This window comes from Punica granatum, chromosome 2 (assembly GCF_007655135.1).
Source record: "Punica granatum isolate Tunisia-2019 chromosome 2, ASM765513v2, whole genome shotgun sequence".
NCBI classification, from domain to species: Eukaryota; Viridiplantae; Streptophyta; class Magnoliopsida; order Myrtales; family Lythraceae; genus Punica; species Punica granatum.
This window is the reverse complement of record NC_045128.1, coordinates 15,826,403-15,838,235: the sequence shown is the minus strand read 5'-3', so window position 1 is coordinate 15,838,235 and position 11,833 is coordinate 15,826,403.

The window sequence follows — 11,833 nt, the reverse complement described above, 5'->3', positions numbered from 1 at the left end:
GCGCATGGATACAAGTTATGCCTTTGAATGAAAGACTATATATGGATTTGCATTAAAATTGGTATTCAATGTATAACGGTGTAATTTTACCAATTCGAAGGTTAAATTCAGTCAAAATAATATATGTTTTTCTCAATGCACAACATTGTAATTCTACCCATTCGAGTGTTAAATTTATGTAACTAAGGTAAATAATTTTTTAAAAATATTTATTAATTTTCTATTAAGGAGTTTCTAGCATTATATTTTATATATTGATAAAATAATAATCATAAAGAAATAATTACTCATGTATAATTTTGGCTTGTGCTTTTCTTTTGTAGAAAAAGAATTACATGTAAGAATTGTTTTTGTAAAATAATAAATATGTAACTAAGATAGCTTAACACATGGCAACATGGCGAAACCCACATGGGCACATGGACACATGGCAGAAGTTGAAAAGGCCAACGATTACACGTGATTCAGCCCGGTTAACTGTTCCAAACATTATTTTTTTTAAACTAAGTTTATACACATATGAAATTGAGTTACACAATCTACCAGCTTAAGTTTTTAGGTTGAAAATGAGTCCAATATACTTATAGGCCTAGTGAAATTTTACAATTAATAAATATTAAAATAAATATATATTAGTATAGATATACTAGTATTTATATTTTTCTGATAACATATGGTTTTGGGGGCAATTTGTAATGTAGTTTTTCTTTTACTATTTTTGAATTTTTAAAAAACTTTAGTGAATATTTTTTTTAATATATCAATATAATAGAAGATTTTTGAAACATTTTGGAAAAATTTTAGGGGTATTTACCTAAAATGATCCATGGTTTGCCCATTTTGTCAAATCTATCATATACTCTTTTTTTTTGTAAATATATCTCATGGTTTACTTTTTACATCAAATCTATCCCGGCGTTATCTTTTCCGTTGACATCTAACGGCCGTGCTGACGTGGCGCCTACGTGGCAAGTGTGGCCCACTATCTCTCCACATGCCACGTCAGCACGACCGTTAGATGTTGACGAAAAAGATAACGTCGGGATAGATTTGATGCAAAAAGTAAACCATGGGATAGATTTGACAAAAAAACATATGATAGATTTGACAAAACGGACAAACCATAGGCCATTTTAGGTAAATACCTCAAAATTTTATTATCTACGTAAATATTCTATTATATCGATATCTTAAAAATATCTAATTATATCAATATTTAAATTTAAAACATATATTAATATTAGATATATATTTATACATACGATATAAATATATATTTGAGTAAATATTCTAATATATCGATATCTTAAAAGAATATCTAATTATATCAATATTAATTTTAAAAATATATGTCAATATTACATATATATATTTATACATACAATATAAATATATTTAAATAAATATATATTTCTTCTGATAATATATGATTGTATGGGCGATTTGTAATATCATTTTTTATTATTTTATTGGTGAAAATCAGTTAATATTAGTCATATATACTGCAGTATCATTTTTTATTATCTTATTTGTGAAAGTGAATTAACATTAGTCATATATATAATGTAATATAGTTTTGAGGATTGTTGATTGATTGTAACAATTTAAAATACACATGCTATACTTAATAAAACTCACAAGAAGGAACAATGGATCCCGTTCTATCATGTACAATACACGAACTCCATTATTAGTGTATATATATATATATATATATATATGTAGTCATGGAGCATGGAAATGCTGGGTAATACAAAGTTATGTGGAAGGCGATCAATTTCTGATACTAAAATGCTGCTATGACCAAAACCTGAAGGTGACTAAAAAAACTGAATTTAGCAATATTCTGATTTTCTGTCAGCATAATGCTATATGTGACTTACATCAACAATAGGCTTTGAGGGGCCCCAAAAATAAAACACAGAGAACGAATCTCTACTCTTTTTGTGTAGATTGCTAAAGTAGTAAAAAAAGATCATTTTTTTGTTTTATCTTCTGTAAATCGAGCACAGAAGCTGCATAGCATCGCCACTCTTTCATCTGATGCCCTATTATTACTAGGAAAAAATACATCAGACGACAGAACTTTTATACTGTGTGTCTTTAAATCAAAAGTATATTTTCCTCCCACCTTTATATTCCTTGAAAACGCTCTAAATCATATTTTGTTTAGTGTGAGACGAAGAGACTCCACAGCAGTTCGTGCAGCCTAAGATCTCTTCTCCTTTTATGCTCTGAATACAAACTAAGATGCTGTTGAGATTTATTTAGTAGTAGGTACCATCAATAAATAAATAAATATTATCTATATAAAGGTACTTGAGGCATTCGACAACCCGAATGGCATCACCAACCACTCATAAAGCCCATCTCTAGTTTTAAATGCGGTCTTCCACTCATCCCCTGGACGAATTTGAATCTGGCAGTACATGCTCCGAAGGTCAATCTTGGAGAACACCATCGCTCCGTATAATTGATCTAGTATATCATCGAGTCTTGGAGTGGGAAATTTGTATCCCACCGTAATTTTGTTGATTGCTTTGCTATTGACACACATACGCCAGGTCCCATCTTTCTTCGGTGTCAATAATGCAGGGCACGGCACAAGGACTCAAACTCTCCCGAATATGACCCTTTCGTAGCAGCTCCTCCACTTTCTCTTGTAGTACAACACTCTCTTGTGGACTCATGCGATAATGGGGAAGATTAGGCAAGCTTGCTCCCGGTATCAAGTCGATTTGGTGTTGAATATCCCTCGTTGGAGCAACCTATCTAGCAACTCCTCGAGGGTAATCTCTTCAAATTCAGCAAGTAGGGGCTTCACTTCCTCTGACACCTCCACAATTTGCTTCTCCAATGGTAACTCATTTACAATCAACACATGCAATTCCTTTGACTCTTTAAAATCAACTTCAATCTCTCGCTCCGAATGTGTCTCTATAAAAAATGCTTTACCCTCAACTTTCGGGACAACTTTGGGCTTAGGTTTTTCTGATGAGGGCATTGGCGTGTAGCGTACCCCTTCCTTTACGAGCTGATACACATTCTCTTTGTTGAGGTGTTTTGCATCAGTGTAATACTGCCAAGGTCTCCCAAACAATAGGTGGTAAGGTTCTATATCCACAACGTCGCAGTACACCTCATCTCGATATTTGCCAATGGAGAAAAGGACCTTGCGTTGTTTGGTCACTCGGATATCACCCACTGACTTTATCCAACCAATCGAATAAGGATTTGGGTGTTTCTCAACTGGCAACCCTAGCTTCTTGACCATAGTTTTTCCAAGGATATTCTCTTGACTTCCGCTATCAATAATAAAGTGCGAGAATGAATGTTGCACCTAGTACGAAATAGCTTGTTTCGCTAGGATTGGTCTTCTTGTTTAGGTGCGAGCATCAACTTCCGAACCATGTACGTTTGCTCATAGTCATCATCACCACTGTATTCTTCCTCTTCCTCGGGATCGCAAAACACATCTTTAACATTTTCCTCATGCTCCACCAAAGCAATAGCCTTTCGCCGAGAACAATCACTCGATCGATGACCCGGCTGGTTGCACTTGAAGCACTTTGCTGTGAATTGCTAAGCAAGAGAATTTTGGTTCCTTGAAACTCCAGCCTCTATCACCAGCTTCTTGCCAACTGATTTATTAGAATTTCCTTGACCTTGCTTGTTTAATCCGGGCTGTTTAGTAACTCGGCTTCTTTCTGCATAGGTTTATGATGATTCTACATAACTCCTGCGGCATGGATTCCCTTGTCTTGCATCATCATCTCAGCCTTGAGAACTAAGCTTCGAGCATCATCCACTATTGCTACCATCTGCACTCCAATCTTGTCCCGAATAGTTGGCTTTAAATCTTCCATATACCTGGCAACTTGTTAGCTCTTTGACTCGTTTAATGCATTAAATTTCGCCAACCTCAAGAATTCGGCCGTGTATTCATGGACAGACCTCAGCCCTTGCACGCATCTCTGGTACTTCATGAACAAATATTGCTCATAATCTAGAGGAAGAAATCTAGCTCTCAACATTCGCCTCATGCGTTCCTAAGTTTGGATGGGCTGCTTCCCTACACGTCATCGGTTCTCCTGCACACGATCCTACCAAGCATATGCTCCTCCATTCAATCGGTATGCCACCAACATCACGCACTTCTCCTCGGGAACCTCGGAGTATTCGAAGAATGGTCGACTTCTGATAGCCAATCCAAGAATTCCTCGATGTTCAAGCATCCATTGAAAACGGGAATATTGGCCTTCAAATGAAAGTCTCCAACGTCCTGGCGATTTCCCTAATTCATTCGTTGATGAGCAAATCGATTGTACGCAACTCCACTCTCCTCATCTGAATCTTCATAATATTGGATCCTACGAGGAACAAGTTGAACAACGGGTGGCTCATGAGGAAGAACTCATTGTGCCTGACCACCGTCTTCCGCATTCTGATCAGCACGCAAGTTTAGAGCGTCAAGCATGGTACGTAGCTCCTCAAACCTCTGGTCTAGTCTTTGCTCAAACCTTCGCTCCATCCTTTCGATCCTCTGCTCCAGTGCTTGAAACGCGTCCACCTCTTGCTCTTCGGCATTAGGGTGGTCGTGAATTGCTTTGTCTGCCATGATCAGATTTAGGCAACTCCTACTCTGATACCAACTGATGCAGTGTGGATCACGGTTTCTCTCGTATAAATTCGAATTTAGACTCGAAGGGAATAACACAAGTTTAAACCCTAACGATATGCTGAAAACCAAGAGTTATGGCAAACTCAATGTATTTTTAAGCAATAAGAGTTTCTGAGCTATCCTCTTACAATGAGGTGAATAACATATATATAGAGGGGAGACACCTCACTTGACTCTAAAATAAGAAACTGACATCTAAACTCCTTTAGATGACTTTCCTAAAATGAAACGAGGAAATAATCTGAAATATGAAACTTCAGACTCCTAACTCTCTTCTCGTAGCAGCCGGAGTCTTCTAGAATATGAGTCGTCACTTTGGGTTGGACTCCTCGTCATTAATAATCACAAAAAAATAATTACTCATTAATTATTTTGGCTTGCGCTTTTTCCTTAGAAAAAGATTTACATGTAACAATTGTTTTTGTAAAATAATAAATATGTAATTAAGATAGCTTAACACATGGTGACGTGGCGAAACCCACATTGGCATATGGACATATGGCAACGTGTTGGCGACACATGGCAGAAGTGGGAGAGACCAACAATTACACATGGCGCAGCCTAGTTAATTGTTTATTACATATTATATATTGATTCGAGTGTTAAGTTTATGTAACTCAGGTAAATAATTTTTTAAGAATACTTATTAATTTTCTGTTGAGGAGTTCCATAAGGCATTATATTTTATATATTGATAAAATAATAATAACAAAAAATAATTACTCATTGACTTGTGCATGTAACAATTATTTTTTTAAAATAATAAACATGTAATTAAGATAGCTCAATACATGGCGACGTGGCAATACCCACATAGGCATATCGACACCTGGCAACCTGTTGGCGACATATGGCAGAAGTTGGAGAGGTCAACAATTACACGTAGCTCAGCTTAGTTAACTGTTTCAGTCATTATATATTGTGTAGTATGCTTTTGTAAAATAATAAATATGTAATTAAGATAGCTCAACACATGGCGACGTGGCGAAATCCACATGAGCATATGGAGACATGGCAACGTATTGGCGACACATGGCAGAACTTGGAGAGGCTAATGACTACACGTGGCGCAGCCTAGTTAACTGTTCTAGGCATTATATATATTATATGTTGACTCTAGTGTAAAGTTTATGTAACTAATGTAAATAATTTTTTTAGAATATTTATTAATTTTCTATTAAGGAGTTGACGTGGCAAAACCCACATGGACACATGGCAACGTGTTGGCGACATGTGGCAGAAGTTGGAGAGGCTAACGATTACACGTGCACACAGCTTGGTTAATTATTTCAGTCATCATATATTATATATTGATGGTTTAGTAAAATAATAAATCTGTAATTAGGATAGCTCAACACATGGCGAGCAACGAAACCCACATGGGCACAAGGAGACATGGTGACGTGTTGGCAACACATGGCAAAACTTCGAGAGGCTAAAAATTATACCTGACACAGCTTAGTTAACTATTCTAAGCATTATATATTATATGTTGATTCGAGTGTTAAGCTTATGTAACTAAGTAAATAACTTTTTAAAAATACTTATCAATTTTTGAAGGAGTTTCGGGCATATATTTTATATATTAATAAAATAATAATCACAAAAAATAATTACTCATAAATTATTTTGGCTTGTGCCTTTTATTTTGTAGAAAAAGAATTACATGTAACAATTATTTTTGTAAAATAATAAATATGTAATTAAGATAGCTCAACACATGGCGACGTGACGAAACCCACATGGGTACATGGAGACATGGCAACGTGTTGGCGACACATGGTAGAAGTTCGAGGCCAACGATTGCACGTGGCGCAGCCTGATTAATTGTTCTAGACATTATATATCATATATTGATTGATACTTCAGCAGGATGGATGATGTTGACAATGCTTTAATGTAATCAACTTCGTTTCAACGCATTCACCAATATCGCATCTCTAAAAATTAACTTATTGCTACGAGAAAATAGGTAATTTACTTATCATGCATCAATTAAAATTGACTTTATGAATAGAAGTTCCTGCCATAAAAGGACTATATGAATACAAGCAGCAACAACAAGAGATTATAGGTAATAATTTTCCCGAATCATATCCCATTGATCATATGTTCAAAATTGAGTCTTCTAGTGACGCTAGAGAGTATAAAATTAACCATCCTCTTATTTTTAAATACTTTTATAAGGCAATTAAGCTATGGCCGAATTTTGTTAAAGATAAATAAAGCTAATGGAGGCACTTTGCTCCTCCAATGTGATTTTTTGTCTCATTGTTATTAAGCATTTTGTGAAAACTAGAATGTGACCTGCGTTATGTACATAATTACACAAATCTCAATTTAAAAATTACATCAATGCTAATTTGATATATTTAAAATTTATTTAAAATTTTAAAGATATTACTTTATTCTATAATGTAATATTTATCGACTTTGTTTTGTAGTAAAAATATATTTAAGAAAACAATCAATATATATCAATATATATAAAAGTCAAAGCGCGAGACATAGGAATTCCATCTACTAATCCTCGGTGTACGGACCCGAATGTGGATTCATTCCGACGATTCCACATTGAGCCTTGAGAATGCTAGCATTGTGTAAGGTAAGCATCCGGCGTCAAGTTTCCCCAAAGAGGACCTCCGAATATGGATTTTCACTGAAAATGACATTTTGTGCTCCTCGGAGGTTACTCGGGAAACCGTGAAGGGTTTTGCTGTCTGTTTTGTCCAATTGCGAATGTCCGCTGGAGTTTTCAGGACAATGTAGTGTGAACTTCGTTTGCCGTAATTCCATCAGACCAGTCTCCGGTTACGTTCTTCCGAAGAGAGGTATGCCCGTTTTGTCGCTCGGAAGTCATTCAGGGTGTCTGTATGGCTTCCAAAAGACAATCTGAAGCACTGCTCATGCTCTGTATGACTGTGGGGCATGGCCGCATCTGATATTTGGAATTAACTTTTCTCCCAGAAACCGGCATTTTTGGACTTCTACTGAAAAGTTGTCTGTATACAGAAAGTTGTTCTATAAAGAGCAGATGATTTGCAAAATGCCTTTGGGGACACTTTTCATTTGTTTGGCATTGGAGTGGATTTTTGGAGTCCAATATTGGCTATCTTCCGATGATCGAGCGAACTATCGGAAAATAGAACCATCCGTGTGATATACTGAAATGCCGGTTTTGGACATTGTTGAGCTCTCTAGTCACTCTGTTGCTCCTTGATGACCCCTGGAGTCCTTCTGTCATATGCATGTGTCATTTGCCCGATTTCGCCGACTTGAGGATGAATAGTGATTTTCTGCTCTGTTAAGTCGTTTTTCTGTATTCTGCTCAAGTTGTGGCTTGGATCATTGCTGATATCATTGTTTGGAAAGGTGAGCCAAAATGGGGTGTTGACACTCGGCTCTCTAAATTTTCTCGATTTTCCTACTAACCCTTAGCACACTAAATTTTTATGATTTTTCAATTATTTTTAATTTTAGGAAAATTATGTTGAATTATATTATTAATGTAACCTCAAATAAAATCATCAGGAGGCTCCTTTAATTAATGTATTCATCCATTCTCATACATGAAGCTCTACCCAACAAGATCATCGTGCTTTATATCTATTAAGTGTCCTTATTGTCTCTTTATATATTTGTCCCTCTGGTTATCTTTGCCTCCACCATGATCGACCCTCTATTTCTCCATTTCAATCTTTATTATCTTCAAACTTTATAATATGGATATTAATTATATATATAATGTCGAGACATAAAGTGAGGTGAGTGCCATTTTACCAAATGTCACATCCGAGAACGGTTTGTTTCATGCGTATGATATTTGAAAGTTTTAAAATATACTTAAAAAATCTAAAAATTAAAATAATGTTATTTATTAATAAAAAATTCATATAGACAACTACACAAAAAATTCGAAAAAATTCATAATTTATCATATTTTTTTATTAAGTTACTACTGAGAACATTAGATATATGGAAGATATGAAATATGAAATGCATGATGATGTTAGAATTATTTATAATTTATAAATGAAAAATATTCATCTTGAGAAATAATTATTTTCATCATAATTTCTACATGAAACTAAAAATTATTATCTTAATATCTTATATTAAAATGCCGAGACGATAGTTTTCAATAAATGCCGTAAACATAAATGTTCTCATATACCAACTTCCAATGACAAAAATTCATTAAATTTGTCGTGAAAAGGAAAAAAATTCAATAAGTCACTTTGACCATCCAATAAGCCGATTTGACCATTAAATTAACGTTAGCTTTTATCATTAACCTTTTCAATAACCTTTTTTTAATCATGTTTACTTTTTCAATTAAATTATTGCTAAAAACATTAGATATATAGAAAGTATGAATTTAAGAAATTCATGATATTGCTATAATTATTTCTAATCTATAAATGGAAAAACATCAATCTTGAGAAATAATTATTTTTGTTAAAATTTGTATATGAAAGTTGAAACTAAAAATTGTTTTTGTTAGAATTAGAAATAAATTATTTTTGTTAAGCAAAATATTCAATATTACAATTGCCAAGAAAATAGTTTTGGATGAATGCCATACACATGCTTATTTGCAAACAAAATCAATAGATAGATCTATGCCCTAACTTAAATAACACAATAATTAGAGTCAGTGATGCCACGTAACGTGCGGGTTAATTGCTAGTTATTATGGTAATAATGGTATACTAGTCTGTGCCTGGGGATAAAGAAAGAAAGGTGGAAATTTTGGAAAGTGAGGAGAGAGAGACGAAGAGAGGATAAAGAATTGTGGGAGGAGTTGTAAATAAGAAGTTAAAAATACATATTAATTAATGTATCAATATCTCTACCATTGTAAAGGTCAAACATCCCTTTCATCTCACTTTCAATTATCGAAATTGACCATGTCACTTATAATTTAATCAATGACGATCGTCTCACTTTCAATTACCAAAATTGCCCATGTCACTTATAATTTAATCAATGACGATCATTGGGTTGAGGTTATGATGGTAATAACCTCCCGCTCACTCTATTCCCCATTCACTCTCAATTCCCTATTTGTTCTCCCCCATTTTCTCTTCCTCCCACCATCTTCACCTTAACTTTTATTTTTCTCTTTACAATAGTTCTCTTCTTCTAATAAGGCAAGTTATCCGTATATGAACCTGATTTTTTAAATATTTTTAATATATTGTTGTCGCGCGTAGCGTGGGTACGTCGCCTTTATACAACAAACCCTCGAGCCGACATTTTATGTTTCTGCCTCATCAAAATTAAAATTGCATTCTTTTATGCTATCACGTCATCGGAATTCTAAGTCCTCGCACGCCACCATATTAACATATTGTATTTTTTAAAAATTTTAAGAATTTTTAATGATATAATTTCAATATACAGTTTCCTATCAACATAGAGTTTTCTACTCTTATTATCTGCGATATATTTTTTGGGTGTGAGCTCTAGTAATTAAAAGCCCAATGGGCCCTGATTAATCAAGTTCGAGGCGGGTCGGTCCACTAAGAGAAGTAAAGCTCTTACAGTATGAATTTCCCTTCCACAATACTCGAACTCGAGACTTTCCGTAACGGTAACAAGTGTCGAATCACTTGAACCAATACATGTTGTTATTATCTGCAATATATTTTTCACATGATATCTTAAATATATCAGTCTACTTTAAGAAAATTTGGTTTGATAAATAATTCTCATATATATTGGTTGAATGTGCTATATATACATTAATAATATATGATTGATAAATACTCATATACGTATATCCATTTATGAATATATAAATATGTCTATAGTCATGAGATCTTCTACTTTATTGCGTTAATTTTATTTATGAATGTGCGAATATATGTACATGAATCAATATTTTAAAATTGTTTTGTTATTTTAATTTTGCCAATTTAAGTTTTCCTATTTCTTATTTGAAATGTTTTTTTTCTTTTTTCCTTTGATAAAGAAAATAAAGTTAATGTTAAGTCGGTGTTATACCGATAATAGCGTCCTCCAGGAGTTGGAGTGAGCCGAAATGAGAAGATATTTCGAGTTCTCTGAGGTTTAATTCTACCATTTGTTACAGAAAAATACAAAACTAAAATTAATTTAATAGTTGTGAAAATTTGTGTCTAAATTAATAATGGAGACTTGAAGAATTATATGCACTGGCCATAAAAGCTAGTCCCCTGCTGTTCCCTAATTTGGTTGAGCTTAGGGGTTAATCGCCATTCCATTCCACGTCAGATCGGCCCCACGCCAACCCCCAACCCATCTCTTCCTTCATACCTTTCTCTCCAACCCCGTCTCCCCCGGGCCCAACCCCGAAGTCAACTTTTGGGATTCTAATCTCGTGGGGAGTAGGCCGAGTAATGAAATACCTAAAACACCCTCAAAACTCAGCCAACTCTACCCCCCGTGGCCTCCGCCACTGGTGCCAGCCAACCTCCACTCTCAGGGGCCTTCCCATGCCAAGTGGAGGCGCCCAACCGGGTGAATCCGAACCTAATCGAATCGACTCAACCAACTCGAATTTATCTGTTTTTTTTTTCTCGGTGGGTGAATTTATTTGGTTTTAAATTTCACTAACGTGAACCAAATTGAAAGAGGAAAAACCTGAAATAAACCAAGTTAAATATTTGAATTTTCTTAGGAAGGCAAAAACTTACTGTGCCCCGATGAAACCGAGCTGAATTTTGTCTTCCGTTAGGTTCGGTTCGGTTCGGTTTTGGGCGTCAATTAGAATAGTGGACACCTCTAGTCCCATGACCGCCGGGAGGGGTCACTCGAAGGCTTAGAGGTGTTGCCTAACAATAGTGGTGGAGGCGACGGTCACCTGAGTGGCAACGATCATCGGAGGTTGTTTTTCGTGACATTTAATATTTAGTATTATAATATCTTATTTTAAATCAAGGGTAATTTATCTTTTTAGAATCTTTTTATCATCATCTTATTCTAGACTTCTTCGAATGTCCAACTAAACAAAGAACTTGAGTCAATCTCAATTTCAATTCCCGTAATTATCTTTACCTTTTGTTTTAGAAAATTCCCTTATGTAGGCTCCACGGCAATAATGTTCATTAAATTACACTATCATTTTACCAATAAGAGTTTATTTAAGCAGTTCATCACTTATTTTCC